The following is an 18,144-nucleotide window of genomic DNA, read 5'->3' on the forward strand; positions in this document are numbered from 1 at the left end:
TTCGTTCTTCAACACAATTTGTAGTAAAGTTCTTGATCCCTTTAAACTTGATGCACTTCAACTCGACGTGATTGTAACTTTATGCAAGTTTAAGATGTATTTTCCACCTTCTTTCTTTGACATAATGGTTCATCTTATTGTCCATCTCGTTCGTGAGATCAAACTTTTGGGTCTAGTTTTTTTAAGGTGGTGTTATCCTTTTGAAAGACACATGGGTGTTTTACAAAACAAGGTGAGGAATCCAGCACAACCCGAGGGGAGTATGATTCAAGGCACTGTGAGCGATGAGATTAGTAACTTTATAGCCGAGTATTTGGCCATGGCAAAGCCTATTGGACTTCCCACCTCTAGACATGAAGGAAGGCTTGAGGGAAAAGGAACAATTGGCTCCAAATCGGTCACACCTCCTCGAGAAAGCCTTCTACAAGCACACTTGTATGTGTTGCATCATATTCCGGAAGTTCATCCTTTTTTTAGTGAGCATTTTGATATATTGCGCGCAAAACATCCTTCTAAAGGGGATAGGGCATTGATGCAGTTGCATAACAAGACGTTTATTAATTGGTTTCATAATCGAGTAATATCCGAAGAACTCAAGGGTGTATCCGAAATTGTTAAGTGGTTAGCTTTTGGTCCTCGTGATGATGTCAACAAATATGAGGGTTACGATGTCAATGGCTTCACATTTTGGACTGAGGGTCAAGACAAGAAGTCATTGTATCTACAGAATAGTGGGGTTTCTATTTTGGCGTCATCTACATTTTACGCGAGTACGAAGGATCAAGCGCCAGTTGATGCTAAATTGGTATACTACGGGCGGGTACATGAAATATGGGAGCTTGACTACTCTACTTTCAATATTGGTCTTTTCAAATGTAAGTGGGTAGATAATAATCGACGATGCATAAAAAATGACGACCCTTGTGGATTCACTCTTGTAGACTTAGCTCGTTTGCGTGATAGTGAGGAGCCATTCATACTAGCCACACAAGCCAAGCAAGTATTCTACATTGTAGACCCGTCTGATAAAAAATGGTCTATTGTTGTACCGGGAAAAAGAAGCATTCTTGGTATAGGTGATGTTGAGGATGAGGAAGAATATGAAGCTTTTGAAGACTCCCCTCCCTTTATCAATCCAATATTAGTGGATCAAGATGATGTAGATGATGTAGATGTTGGTTATATGCGTGTAGATCACACGGAAGGAATACATTTGAATTAAGTGATTCACAAGGTATGAATTTAATAGTCATATAAAAGTTTTTTTGGCAGTTGGTTTGTTTTGCATGAAACTTTGCACAGAACACTTATTCGTTATATATTATTGTGTTGAACGTACGTATTAGAATTGTAAATCATAGTCATATTCTTAATATTACTTAGCTTATGTTCTAATATATTTCTATTCATACTCTTTCAGGTACTGATATATAATGCATCTATTCAGAGACGAAATTGTCCCCGAGATTGAGACCTCGGATAATGAGCATCGTAGTTACGACAGTGAAGAGGACCAAATTGTGAGATTCGAGCGTATGGCTGAAGACGCTCCACCTCTAGACAATGATTTTGAGACTGAAGACGCCCCACTAGTGGATGCTCCCACTACCAGTAAGAAAAGAAAAGGGCGAGGTCCTACGAAAAACCTCAAAGTCACGGAACCAATGCATTTGGAATACAATGCATTGGGTCAACCCTGCGGAAAATGGCATAGGCAATATGGAAAAAAAGTGGGCCTATGTATCCGCAAGATTTCCATATTGCACGCATGGAACGAGGTTCCAGAGGGTTTGAAAAACTCTCTATGGAATGATACTGTGGTAAGCAACTTTACTATTTTTACTCATTTAGTTTCATTTTAAAATTAATTTAATTGACAGTAACAAATATAAATTTTTTTTGTAGAATCTTTTCACATCGAGAGCGATGAGGACAAGAAGAATGTGTTTCTTTCAGCTGTTGCTGAAAGATTCAGAGATTTCAAATCCAAGCTAGTAACTGGCTGGATTACGAAGACCCGTGCCCGTACGACCAAAAAGGTCAAAACGGGAAACGAAGGTGGAGAGCAAGCACCTTCGAAGATGCCCTACGAAATATGGGGTCACATATCGAAGAGGGATTGGGAGGCCTTTGTTGCCAAAACAACACCTCCCATAGAAGTTGTAAGTATTTCATATTATATTATAGTTTACCAATTTGAATTTAATTCTTTTGATTCAGTCATTAAACTAATACATGACATTCGATTTCTATTGATTAATTCGGAAAAGCGTGGTAAAGCTTCAGATTCTGCAAGCAAAAGGAAGTTTTACCATCGCTTAGGCCAGAAAACGTACGATGAGGTCCGAAAAGAGTGTGTGGATGCGGGTTTATACCCCAATCAAAGCTCATCCACACCCTCATCTACGACTACCTCCGCATCCGTAAATACTCTTGCTGGAGATCGGGTGCGTGATTGGTATTGCGGGCTTCATTCCCGAGATGCAAGTGGTAAATTTACCATTAATGATCCGGGAACGAAGAAGGTTGCTGATGCTGTGGTGAGTTTTGAAATTATTAAGTATATTCTTCATTTGTTTTGTATTCTTTGGCTTTGATGTACTTATACTAATTACTATATATGTCACTTTTTATTTGAACAGATGGGCTGGAAGGAAAAAGAAGCTACGGGGGAGTTCACCCCAAAAGGCAATGTTGACGCACTGCATATGGTCTTAGGGAAAGACCAAAGTGGGCGGGTAGTCGGAAAAGGAGGCGTCCGCGTGGGGTTACAGAAGGCATTCGGCAAAGAGTGTGTTGCTACTCAATCCCGAACGGCACTGCGGGAAGAAGCAGCAACCCTCCGAGCGGAGATTACGAAGGACGTTCTCGCGAAGTTGGCCACCGTGTTGCAAAAGATGGGTGCACCCATTGTGGACTTGGCAAACCTGATTGTCGAGGATCAGGGAAGTCAACATGGGGATTCTGACGCTTTGGTCAAGCCAACACCCGAGCCCATTACCCCCGTAGCACCCCAGCTCTTTACTAATACCGTCGTTGCTCAAAATCCGGAGCCTACTCCGGTGCCAGTGCTACAGGTACATAGTATTTAAATATATAAGCACTTATTAATTTAAATTGCAACGCGTAATTAAAATTTTATTATGATGCTTATTATACTAAACGACACAATTTTCAGGAGGCGACTCCTTGTTCTCTTTTGCTGCCTCAGTTAGGTGTTGCTAGTGATGGCGACTTAACTGAGGTTGCATATGGTATGGCACAGCCAAATAAAGAGGGCCAAACAGTGCATTCAGTGCCTGTTACAAGTGGCCACATCAGTGTGGCCGTGGAGACTATTGTAAAGGGGTTTGAAGATTTCTCACTCCCAATTCCAATGCCAGCATGGAGCCTTGAGAAACTATCAGACGCCCTAGGTAGTTTCGTCACATGGCCATATGCTTGGGTCCGATTCAATAACACGGTAAGAATCATTTGTACCTTATTTATTTTTATTTTTTAATTGCATGCTCACACTAATTTAATTTTTATTTATAAATTGAAATAGCAAAAGAGTCCAAAGGGATCTTGTAGAGAGGTCGGTTCCTCAGCAAAGGTGTCGACTGGGTCAAAGTCGATGCCAAGCACTCCAATTTTGACTGATGAGGAGCTAAAAGATCTCTCTCAAGATTGCAAATGGCTGCATTATTGTGCATCTCGCATAAGTGAGGAGGAACCAATCATGTTGCCCCTGCTGAAGGAGCAATACTGCTTTTCAGAAGACCCGTATGTAATTATTGGTCCTAGTGACATCGGGCAATTTTTGAGAGGAGAGATGCTGAACGTAGCTCTTTTCCATGTCTACATGAGGTGATGTTCATTATCTTACAAGTTAGGCATTGTTGTTTAATTGTTTTAATGACCGAATTACTAACAAAATTCTCTTATTTGTGAGTTTAGTGCGGTTTACGAGGAGGTAAATTCTTGCGAACCTCCAATAAAAATTGGATGGTTTTGTCCGGAGACGATTTCGGGTAGTAAATGTAGAAATGATCCAGATGTCGTCAGAGCATACATTGAGACTGCTTTGACTAATTCCCTTGTATGTAAACACACATTCATTCTAGCTCCATATTGGGAAGAGTAAGTTTTATTTTTGAAATTGAACTTATCTTTTGATTTTTAAAGTCACCTAATCTCTAATTTGTTGATTTTAAATTTGTGTTTGTAGTTTGCATTGGATACTTCTGATCATATGTCCTTTAACGAACACCGTGCACGTCTTCGACTCATTACAAAAACCTAACAGCCTACCTCGCAACACAAGATTCAAAGCATTGTTGAATGCGTACGTAATATTAATTATTTTACCAATTTGATTTAATTAAGTGTTATATATATATATAAAAGGTATTACTTTTCCCATGCGTTTCAGCGCAATGAAAAGAGTGCGTGGACAAATGGGATCTACATCCAGAGCCACATTTCCAAAATGGATAGCAAGAAAGGTACACAAATTCGATGCATAGGACCTTGATAGCTAGATCCAAGTACCAAGATTCCATTTCCACTTTAGCCTAGGTCCTGGATGCATAGGTTTGGTCTCCACGTGTCGTGCAAGGTGGTCTGGTCACTTAGTTTGATGCTGTCAATTTCGCGTTTTTATTTGTCAATTTCGCGCGTAAAGTAGGTCAAACATGGTTTGTTATGCACGAAACTTGGCACACAACACTATTTGGCATATATTATTGTGTTGAAATGGTTAGACTTGATAATAATAGTCATATGCTAGAAATTAGAAGTTAAGTTGCGATTTTATCCGTTTTTAAGCGTTTTGGTCAATTCCGCGCGTAAAGTAGCTCAAACATGGTTTGTTATGCACGAAACTTGGTACACAACACTATTTGGCATATATTATTGTGTTGAAATGGTTATACTTGATAATAATGGTCATATGCTAGAAATTAGAAGTTAAGTTGCGATTTTATGCGTTTTTAAGCGTTTTTGTGAATTTCGCGCGTAAAGTACTTAAACATGGTTTTGATGCGAAACCGGGGCTGATTAAGGCCTTGGTTATGCAAGGATTAATGTTGTGCGTAAGCTTTGATTAATGACACAGTCAAAAACTACAAATGATCATGAAAAGAACACGAAACAACCACAAACACTTAAACATAATTCTGATCTAGCAAACTGTCGACCAGCCCTCCTTCGGCTCAGCTTCTAGGAGTCCACGGGGATTGTTAGAATGGTTTTAGGACCTTGATAGCTAGATCCAAGTACCAAGATTCCATTTCCACTTTAGCCTAGGTCCTGGATGCATAGGTTTGGTCTCCACGGGTCGTGCAAGGTGGTCTGGTCACTAGTTTGATGCTGTCAATTTCGCGTTTTTATTTGTCAATTTCGCGCGTAAAGTAGGTCAAACATGGTTTGTTATGCACGAAACTTGGCACACAACACTATTTGGCATATATTATTGTGTTGAAATGGTTAGACTTGATAATAATAGTCATATGCTAGAAATTAGAAGTTAAGTTGCGATTTTATCCGTTTTGAAGCGTTTTTGTCAATTCCGCGCGTAAAGTAGCTCAAACATGGTTTGTTATGCACGAAACTTGGTACACAACACTATTTGGCATATATTATTGTGTTCAAATGGTTATACTTGATAAATATAGTCATATGCTAGAAATTAGAAGTTAAGTTGCGATTTTATGCGTTTTTAAGCGTTTTTGTGAATTTCGCGCGTAAAGTACTCAAACATGGTTTTGATGCGAAACCGGGGCTGATTAAGGCCTTGGTTATGCAAGGATTAATGTTGTGCGTAAGCTTTGATTAATGACACAGTCAAAAACTACAAATGATCATGAAAAGAACACGAAACAACCACAAACACTTAAACATAATTCTGATCTAGCAAACTGTCGACCAGCCCTCCTTCGGCTCAGCTTCTAGGAGTCCACGGGGATTGTTAGAATGGTTTTAGGACCTTGATAGCTAGATCCAAGTACCAAGATTCCATTTCCACTTTAGCCTAGGTCCTGGATGCATAGGTTTGGTCTCCACGTGTCGTGCAAGGTGGTCTGGTCACTAGTTTGATGCTGTCAATTTCGCGTTTTTATTTGTCAATTTCGCGCGTAAAGTAGGTCAAACATGGTTTGTTATGCACGAAACTTGGCACACAACACTATTTGGCATATATTATTGTGTTGAAATGGTTAGACTTGATAATAATAGTCATATGCTAGAAATTAGAAGTTAAGTTGCGATTTTATGCGTTTTTAAGCGTTTTTGTCAATTCCGCGCGTAAAGTAGCTCAAACTTTGTTTGTTTTGCACGAAACTTGGCACACAACACTATTTGGTATATATTATTGTGTAGAAGTTGTTAGAATTGAAAATCATAGTCATATTCTAGAATTTATGTGTTAAGTTGGGATTTTATGCGTTTTTAACCGTTTTTGACACTAACTTCTATTTTCTCTTAGTGCTTTCAACAACCTCCTTCTTCCGTTGACTGCGGCTACTACGCGCTGAAGTTTATGGACGTTATTATAAATTCCGTGAAGGAATTTGGAGTCGAAAATATAGATGCCGTAAGTATTTGTTACATTCTTAATTAAATATATTATTGGTAAAATCTAAATGTTTCTATATTAATAGCTTTTATTTTAATATTATAATATAGGTTTTAAACGACATTCCGAGGGAAACACGTGCTTTGAGAAGTGAAGAGATGCGCGAATTAAAAGACAAGATTGCCGTGTATCTTGCTAATATTTGTCCTTGATAAATTGTAATTAGTATATATATTGATTATTTTTTATAGTTTATTAATGTATATATATATATATGTACGTACATATTATATTATATATATATACGGGCGAGAGTTTATTATTACAAAGAGATTAATGTTGATTATCTGTGATTATCATTGGATTAATCACTGTTATTACATTGTAATATTATTGCATTATTATAAGGATTAAACGGAAAAAGAAAAAAAAAAAAGAGACTTATTGCTGCGGTTCGAGACCTGACCGCAGCAAATAAACCATCACTTATTGCTGCGGTTTTACCCCCTGACCGCAGCAAATAATGCTTCACTTTTTGCTGCGGTTTTTGCCCATAACCGCAGCAAATAAAACCACTTATTGCTGTGGTTTTTAACCGCAGCATTTAAATTAGGACATTTGCTGCTATCACTATTGCTGGGGGCCAAAACCGCAGCAAACAAGGTTTTTTCCACTAGTGCAAATAGTGTTGTGTGCCAAGTATCTTATCAAACAAACGAAGTTTGAGCTACTTTATGTGCGAAAGTGCCAAAAAAGCTTAAAAACGCATAAAATCGCAACTTAACACGTAATTTTGTAGCATAAGACTAGGATTTTAAATTCTAACAACCTCAACACAATAATATCTACTAAATAGTATTGTGTTCCATGTTTTGTGCAAAACAAACAAAGTTTGAGCTGATTTAGGCGCGAAAGTACCAAAAAAGCTTTAAAACGCATAAAATCGCAACTTGACACGTGATTTCTAGTATATGACTATGATTTTCAATTCTAACCACTTCAACACAATAATATATAGCAAATAGTGTTGTGTGCCAAGTTTCGTGCAAACAAACAAAGTTTTAACTACTTTATGCGCAAACGTGCCAAAAAAGCGTAAAAAGCCTTAAATAACACGTAAGTTCAAGCATATGACTATGAATTTAATTTCAAACCACTTCAAAAAAATAATAATTACTAAACAGTGTTGTGTGCCAGGTTTCGTGCAAAACAGACCAAGTTTGAGCTACTTTAGCCGCGAAAATGCCAAAAAAGCTTTAAAACGCATAATATCGCAACTTAACACGTAATTTTGTAGCATATGACTTTGATTTTCAATTCTAACTACTTCCACACAATAATATATACCAAATAGTGTTGTGTGCCATATTTCGCGCAAAAGAAACCAAGTTTTAGCTACTTTATGCGCTAAAGTGCCAAAACACTCCATAAAATCGCAACTTAACATGTAATTTCTAGCATATGACTATGATTTACAATTCTAACCATTTCAACACAATAATATATACCAAATAGTTGTGTGTGCCAAGTTTCGTATAATACAAACCAAGTTTAAGCTACTTTATGCGTTAAAGTTCCAAAATAATTAAAAATGCATAAAATCGCAACTTAACACGTAATTTCTAGCAAATGACTATGATTTTAAATTCTAACCATTTCAACACAATAATATATACGAAATAGTGTTGTGTGCCAAGTTTGGCGCAATACAAACCATGTTTGAGCTACGTTATGCGCTAATGTGCCAAAACACTTTAAAACCCATAAAATCGCAACTTAACACGTAATTTCTAGCATATGACTATGACATAGAATTCTAACCACTTCAACACAATAATATATACCAAATAATGTTGTGTGCCAAGATTCGTGTAAAACAAACCAAGTTTGAGCTACTTTATGCACAAAAGTGCCTAAAATGCTTAAAAACCCTTAAAATTGCAACTTTACACGAAATTTCTAGCATATGACTATGATTTATAATTCTAACCACTGCAACACAATAATATATACCAAATAGTGTTGTGTGCGGAGTTTCGTGCAAAACAAACCAAGTTTAAGCTACTTTAGGCGCGAACGTGCCAAAAAAGCATAAAAACCCTTAAATAACACGTAAGTTCAAGCATATGACTATGAATCTAAATTCGAACCACTTCAAAACATTAATAAATACTAAATAGTGTTGTGTGCCAAGTTTCGTGCAAAACCAACCAAGTTTGAGCAACTTTAGCCGCGAAAGTGCCAAAAAAAAAAAGCATAAAATTGCAACTTAATACGTAATTTCTAGCGTATCACTATGATTTTAAATTCTAACCCCTTCAACTCAATAACATATACCAAATAGTGTTGTGTGCCAAGTTTCTTATCAAACAAACCAAGTTTGAGCTACTTTATACGCGAAAGTGACAAAAAAGCTTAAAAACGCAAAAAATCGCAACTTAACACGTAATTGTGTAGCATATGACTAGGATTTGCAATTCCAACCACCTCAACACAATAATATATACTAAATAGTATTGTGTGTCATGTTTCCTGCAAAACAAACAAAGTTGGAGCTGCTTTTGGCGCGAAAGTACCAAAAAAAACCTTTGAAACGCATAAAATCGAAACATGACACGTAATTTCTAGCATATGTACCAAATAGTGTTGTGTGCAAAGTTTCGTATAAAACAAACCATGTTTGAGCTACTTTAGGCGCAAAAGTGCCAAAAAAGCCTAAAAACGCATACAATCGCAACTTAATACGTAATTTCTAGAGTATGAGTATAATTTTCAATTCTAACCACTTCAACACAATATTATATACCAAATAGAGTTGTGCGCAAAGTTTCGTATAATACAAACCAAGTTCGAACTTCATTATGCGCGAAAGTGCCAAAAAAGCTAAAAATTGCATAAAATTGCAACTTAGCACGTAATTTCTAGCATTCGACAATGATTTTCAATTCTAACCAATTCTACACAATAATATATATACCAAATAGTGTTGTGTGCCAAGTTTCGTGCAAAACAAACCAAGTTTGAGCAACTTTATGCGTTAAAGTTCCAAAACACTTAAAAACGCATAAAATCGCAACTTAGCACGTAATTTCTAGAATATGAGTATGACTTAGAATCCTAACCACTTTAACACAATAATATATACCAAATAGTTTCAGCTGCTTTATGCGCGAAAGTGCCAAAAAAGCTTAAAAACGCATAAAATCGCAACTTAACACGTAATTTCTAGCATATGACCATGATTTACAATTCTAACCATTTCAACACAATAATATATACCAAATAGTTGCGTGTGCCAAGTTTTGTATAATACAAACCAAGTTTAAGCTACTTTATGCGCTTAAGTTTCAAAATACTTAAAAACGCATAAAATCGCAACTTAACACGTCATTTCTAGCAAATGACTATGATTTTCAATTCTTACCACTTCAACACAATAATAAATACGAAATAGTGTTGTGTGCCAAGTTTTGCGCAAAACAAATTAAGTTTGGGCTACTTTATGCGCTAAATTGCCAAAATACTTTAAAACCCATAAAATCGCAACTTAACACGTAATTTCAAGCATATGCCTATGACATAGAATTCTAACCACATCAACACAATAATATATACCAAATAGTGTTATGTGCCAAGTTTCGTGAAAAACAAACCAAGTTTGAGCTACCTTATGCACAAAAGTGCCAAAAGCGCTTAAAAACCTTAAAATCGTAACTTTACATCTAATTTCTAGCATATGACTATGATTTTGTAATTCTAACCACTGCAACACAATAATATATACCAAATAGTGTTGTGTGCGAAGTTTTATGCAAAACAAACCAAGTTTAAGCTACTTTAGGCGCGAACGTTCCAAAAAAGCATAAAAACCCTTAAATAACACGTAAGTTCTAGCATATGACTATGAATTTAAATTCAAACCACTTCAAAACAATAATACATACTAAATAGTGTTGTGTGCCAAGTAGCGTGCAAAACAATCCAAGTTTGAACTACTCTAGCGTATGACTATGATTTTAAATTCTAACCACTTTAACTCAATAATATGTACCAAATAGTGTTGTGTGCCAAGTATCTTATCAAACAAACGAAGTTTGAGCTACTTTATGTGCGAAAGTGCCAAAAAAGCTTTAAAACGCATAAAATCGCAACTTAACACGTAATTTTGTAGCATAAGACTAGGATTTTAAATTCTAACAACCTCAACACAATAATATATACTAAATAGTATTGTGTTCCATGTTTTGTGCAAAACAAACAAAGTTTGAGCTGATTTAGGCGCGAAAGCACCAAAAAAGCTTTAAAACGCATAAAATCGCAACTTGACACGTGATTTCTAGTATATGACTATGATTTTCAATTCTAACCACTTCAACACAATAATATATAGCAAATAGTGTTGTGTGCCAAGTTTCGTGCAAAACAAACAAAGTTATAACTACTTTATGCGCGAACGTGCCAAAAAAGCGTAAAAACCCTTAATAACACGTAAGTTATGACTATGAATTTAAATTCAAACCACTTCAAAAAAAATAATATTTACTAAACAGTGTTGTGTGCCAGTTTTCGTGCAAAACAGACCAAGTTTGAGCTACTTTAGCCGCTAAAATGCCAAAAAAGCTTTATAACGCATAATATCGCAACTTAACACGTAATTTAGTAGCATATGACTTTGATTTTCAATTCTAACCACTTCCACACAATAATATATACCAAATAGTGTTGTGTGCCATATTTCGCGCAAAACAAACCAAGTTTTAGCTACTTTATGCGCTAAAGTGCCAAAACACTTTAAAACCCATAAAATCGCAACTTAACACGTAATTTCTAGCATATGACTATGATTTAAAATTCTAACCATTTCAACACAATAATAAATACCAAATAGTTGTGTGTGCCAAGTTTCGCATAATACAAACCAAGTTTAAGCTACTTTATGCGTTAAAGTTCCAAAATAATTAAAAACGCATAAAATCGCAACTTAACACGTAATTTCTAGCAAATGACTATGATTTTAAATTCTAACCACTTCAACACAATAATATATACGAAATAGTGTTGTGTGCCAAGTTTGGCGCAATACAAACCATGTTTGAGCTACGTTATGCGCTAAAGTGCCAACACACTTTAAAACCCATAAAATCGCAACTTAACACGTAATTTCTAGCATATGACTATGACATAGAATTCAACCACTTCAACACAATAATATATACCAAATAGTGTTGTGTGCCAAGTTTCGTGCTAAAAAACCAAGTTTGAGCTATGTTATGCACAAAAGTGCCAAAAACGCTTAAAAACCCTTAAAATCGCAACTTTAAACGTAATTTCTAGCATATGACTATGATTTATAATTCTAACCACTTTAACACAAAAATATATACAAAATAGTGTTGTGTGCCAAGTTTCGTGCAAAACAAATCAAGTTTGAGCTACTTTATGCACGAAAGTGCCAAAAAAGCATAAAAACGCATACAATCGTAACTTAACACGTAATTTCTAGGATATAACTATGATTTACAATTCTAACAACTCCAAAACAATTATATATACTGAATAGTGTTGTGTGCCAAGTTTCGTGGAAAACAAACCAAGTTTGAACTACTTAATTAGGCGCGAAAATGCCAAAAAAATGTATAAAATCGAAACTTAATACGTGATTTCGAGCATATGACTATGATTTTCAATTCTAACCACTTCAAGTCAATAATATATAGCAAATAGTGTTGTGTGCCAAGTTTCGTGCAAAACAAACAAAGTTATAACTACTTTATGCGCGAACGTGCCAAAAAAGCGTAAAAACCCTTAATAACACGTAAGTTATGACTATGAATTTAAATTCAAACCACTTCAAAAAAAAATAATATTTACTAAACAGTGTTGTGTGCCAGTTTTCGTGCAAAACAGACCAAGTTTGAGCTACTTTAGCCGCTAAAATGCCAAAAAAGCTTTATAACGCATAATATCGCAACTTAACACGTAATTTAGTAACATATGACTTTGATTTTCAATTCTAACCACTTCCACACAATAATATATACCAAATAGTGTTGTGTGCCATATTTCGCGAAAAACAAACCAAGTTTTAGCTACTTTATGCGCTAAAGTGCCAAAACACTTTAAAACCCATAAAATCGCAACTTAACACGTAATTTCAAGCATATGACTATGATTTAAAATTCTAACCATTTCAACACAATAATAAATACCAAATAGTTGTGTGTGCCAAGTTTCGCATAATACAAACCAAGTTTAAGCTACTTTATGCGTTAAAGTTCCAAAATAATTAAAAACGCATAAAATCGCAACTTAACACGTAATTTCTAGCAAATGACTATGATTTTAAATTCTAACCACTTCAACACAATAATATATACGAAATAGTGTTGTGTGCCAAGTTTGGCGCAATATAAACCATGTTTGAGCTACGTTATGCGCTAAAGTGCCAACACACTTTAAAACCCATAAAATCGCAACTTAACACGTAATTTCTAGCATATGACTATGACATAGAATTCAACCACTTCAACACAATAATATATACCAAATAGTGTTGTGTGCCAAGTTTCGTGCTAAAAAACCAAGTTTGAGCTATGTTATGCACAAAAGTGCCAAAAACGCTTAAAAACCCTTAAAATCGCAACTTTAAACGTAATTTCTAGCATATGACTATGATTTATAATTCTAACCACTTTAACACAAAAATATATACAAAATAGTGTTGTGTGCCAAGTTTCGTGCAAAACAAATCAAGTTTGAGCTACTTTATGCACGAAAGTGCCAAAAAAGCATAAAAACGCATACAATCGTAACTTAACACGTAATTTCTAGGATATAACTATGATTTACAATTCTAACAACTCCAAAACAATTATATATACTGAATAGTGTTGTGTGCCAAGTTTCGTGGAAAACAAACCAAGTTTGAACTACTTAATTAGGCGCGAAAATGCCAAAAAAATGTATAAAATCGAAACTTAATACGTGATTTCTAGCATATGACTATGATTTTCAATTCTAACCACTTCAAGTCAATAATACATACCAAATAGTGTCGTGTGCCATGTTTCTTAACAAACAAACCAAGTTTGAGATACTTTATGCGCGAAAGTGCCAAAAAAGCTAAAAAAACGCATAAAATCGCAACTTAACATGTAATTCTGTAGCATATGACAAGGATTTTCAATTCTAACCACCCCAACACAATAATATATACCAAATAGTGTTGTGTGCCATGTTTTGTGATAAACAAACCAAGTTTTAACTACTTTATGCGCGATCGTGCCATAAAAGCTTAAAAACACTTAAATAACACGTAAGTTCAAGTATGTAACTATGAATTTAAATTTAAACCACTTCAAAACAATAATACATACTAAATAGTGTTGTGTGCCAAGTTTCGTGCAAAACAATCCAAGTTTGAACTACTTTAGCCGCGAAAGTGCCAAAAAAGAAAAAAAAAAACGCATAAAATCGCAACTTAATACGTAATTTCTAGCGTATGACTATGATTTTGAATTCTAACCACTTCAACTCAATAATATACACCAAATAGTGTTGTGTGCCAAGTTTCTTATCAAACAAACCAAGTTTGAGCTACATTATGCGCGAAAGTGCCAAAAAAGGTTAAAAACGCATAAAATCGCAACTTAACACGTAATTTTTTAGCATAAGACTAGGATTTTCAATTCTAACCACCTCAACACAATAATATATACTAAATAGTTTTGTGTTGTGTGCTAAGTTTCGTGCAAAACAAACCAAGTTTGAGATAGTTCAGCCGCGAAAGTACCAAAAAAGCTTAATAACGCATAAAATTGCAACTTAATACGTAATTTCTAGCGTATGACTATGATTTTAATTTCTAACCACTTCAACACAATAATATATACCAAATAGTGCTGTGTGCCAAGTTTTGTGCAAAAAAACCCAAGTTTGAGCTACTTTATGCGCGAAAGTGCCAAAAAAGCTTAAAAACGCATACAATCGTAACTTAACACGTAAGTTCTAGGATATAACTATGATTTACAATTCTAAACACTTCAAAAAAATTATATATACTAAATAGTGTTGTGTGCCATGTTTCGTGCAAAACAAACCAAGTTTGAACTACTTTAGGCGCGAACGTGCCAAAAAAGCTTAAAAACCCTTAAATAACACGTTAGTTCTAGCATATGACTATGAATTTAAATTCAAACCACTTCAAAACAATAATACATACTAAATAGTGTTGTGTGCCAATTTTCGTGCAAAACAATCCAAGTTTGAACAACTTTAGCCGCGAAAGTGCCAAAAAAGAAAAAAAAAAAAAAGGCATAAAATCGCAACTTAATACGTAATTTCTAGCGTATGACTATGATTATCAATTCTAACAACTTCAACTCAATAATATATACCAAAAAGTGTTGTGTGCCATGTTTCTTATCAAACAAACCAAGTTTGAGCTACTTTATGCGCGAAAGTGCCAAAAAGCTTAAAAACGCATAAAATCGCAACTTAACACGTAATTTTGTAGCATAAGACTAGGATTTTTAATTCTAACCACCTCAACAAAATAATATATACTAAATAGTTTTGTGTTCCATGTTTCGTGCAAAACAAACAAATTTTGAGCTGCTTTAGGCGCGAAAGTACCAAAAAAGCTTTAAAACGAATAAAATCGCAACTTGACACATAATTTCTAGCATATGACTATGACTTAGAATTCTATCCACTTGAACACAATAATATATACCAAATAGTTTTGTGTGCCAAGTTTTGTATAAAACAAACACAGTTTGAGCTACTTTATGCGCTAAAGTGCTAAAAAAGCTTTAAAACGCATAAAATCGCAACTTAACACGTAATTTTGTAGGATATAACTATGATTTTCAATTCTAACCACTTCAACACAATAATATATACCAAATAGTGTTTTCTGCAATGTTATGTGCAAAACAAATAAAGTTTGAGCTACTTTATGCACTAAAGTGCCAAAAACGCTTAAAAACCCTTAAAATCGCAACTTTACACGTAACTTCTAGCTTATGACTATGATTTTCAATTCTAACCATTTCAACACAATAATATATATACAAAATAATGTTGTGTGCCAAGTTTCGTATAAAACAAACCAAGTTTGAGCTACTTTATGCGCGAAAGTGCCAAAAAAGCTTTAAAACGCAAACAATCGTAACTTAACACGTAATTTCTAGCATATAACTATGATTCAGAATTCTAACCACTTCAAAACAATTATATATACTTAATAGTGTTGTGTGCCACGTGTCGTGCAAAACAAACCAAGTTCGAATTACTTTAGGCATGAAAGTGCCAAAAAAAATGCATAAAATCGCAACTTAATACGTAATTTCGAGCGTATGACTATGATTTTCAATTCTAGCCACTTCAACTCAATAATATATACCAAAGAGTGTTGTATGCCATGTTTTTTATCAAACAAACCAAGTTTGAGCTACTTTATGCGCGAAAGTGCTAAAGAAGCTTAAAAACGCATAAAATCGCAACTTAACACGTAATTTTGTAGTATATGTCTAGGAATTTCAATTCTAACTACCTCAACACAATAATATTTACCAAAAAGTGTTGTGTGCCATGTTGCGTGCAAATCAAACAAAGTTTGAGCTGCTGTAGGCGCGAATGTACCAAAAAAGCGTTAAAACGCATAAAATCGCAACTTGACACGTAATTTCTACCATATTACTATGATTTTCAATTCTAACCACTTCAACACAATAATATATACCAAATAGTGTTGTATGCAAAACTTCGTGCCAAAAAAACCAAGTTTGAGCTACTATATGCACAAAAGTGCTTAATAACCTTTAAAATAGCGACTTTACACGTAATTTGTAGCATTTGACTACGATTTATAATTCTAACCACTTCAACACAATAATATATACCAAATAGTGTTGTGTGCCAAGTTTCGTGCAAAACAACCAAGTTTGAGCTACTTTATGCGCGAAAGTGCCAAAAAAGCTTAAAAACGCAAACAATCGTAACTTAACACATAATTTCTAGGATATAACTATGATTTAAAATTCTAACCACTTCAAAACAAATATATATACTTAATAGTGTTGTGTGCCAAGTTTTGTGAAAAACAAACCAAGTTTGAATTACTTTATGCACGAAAGTGCCAAAAAAAAATGCATAAAATCGCAACTTAATACGTAATTTTGTGGCATATGACTAGGATTTTAATTCAAACCACTTCAACACAATAATATATACCAAATAGTGTTGTATGCCATTTTTTGTGCAAAACAAACCAAGTTTAAGCTACTTTATGCGCGAACATGCCATAAAAGCTTAAAAACGCATAAAATCGCAACTTAACACGTAATTTCTAGCATATGACTATGATTTTTTAAATATAAGAAATTCAACACAATAATATATACCAAATAGTGTTGTGTGCCGAGTGTCGTGCAAAACAAACCAAGTTTGAGCTAGTTTATGCGCGAAAGTGCCAAAAAGGAGTAAAAACGCATAAAATCTCAACTTAACACTTAATTTCTAGTATATGACTATGATTTTCAAATTCTAACCACTTCAACACAATAATATAAACCAAATAGTGTTGTGTGGCAAGTTTCGTATCAAACAAACCAAAATTGAGCAACTTTATGCTCGAAAGAGCCAAAAAAAGCTTAAAAACGCATAAAATCGCAACTTAACACGTAATTTTGTAGTATATGACTAGCATTTGAATTCTAACCACTTCAACACAATAATATATACCAAATAGTATTGTATGCCATCTTTCGTGCAAAACAAACCAAGTTTTAGCTACTTTATGCGCGAACATGCCTAAAAAGCTTAAAAACGAATAAAATCGCCACTTAACACGTAATTTCTAGTATATGTATATATACCAAATACTGTTGTGTGCCATGTTTCGTGCAAAACAAACAAATATTTAGCTAATTTATGCGCGAAAGTGCCAAAAAAGATTAAAAATGCATAAAATCGCAACTTAATATGTTATTTCAAGCATATGACTATGATTTTCAATTCTAACCACTTCAACACAATAATATATACCAAATAGTGTTGTGTGCCAAGTTTCGTGCAAGACAAAACCATGATTGAGCCACTTTATGCGCTAAAGTTCCAAAACACTTAAAAACGCATAAAATCGCAACTTAGCACGTAATTTCTAGCATATGACTATGACATAGAATTCTAACCACTTCAACACAATAATATATACCAGATAGTGTTGTGTGCCATGTTTCGTATAAAACAAATCAAGTTTGAGCTACTTTATGCGTGAAAGTGACAAAAAAGCTTAAAAACGCACAAAATCGCAACTTAACACGTAATTTCTAGCATATGACTATAATTTTCAAATCTAACCACTTCAACACAATTATATATATACCAAATAGTGTTGTGTGCCAAGTTTTGTATCAAACAAACTAAATTTGAGCTACTTTATGCGCGAAAGAACCAAAAAAGCTTAAAAACGCATAACATCGCAACTTAACACGTAATGTTGTAGCATATGACTAGGATTTTAATTCTAACCACTTCCACACAATAATATATACCAAATAGTTTTGTATGCCATCTTTCGTGCA

Source organism: Amaranthus tricolor, chromosome 5 (assembly GCF_026212465.1).
Source record: "Amaranthus tricolor cultivar Red isolate AtriRed21 chromosome 5, ASM2621246v1, whole genome shotgun sequence".
NCBI classification, from domain to species: domain Eukaryota; kingdom Viridiplantae; phylum Streptophyta; class Magnoliopsida; order Caryophyllales; family Amaranthaceae; genus Amaranthus; species Amaranthus tricolor.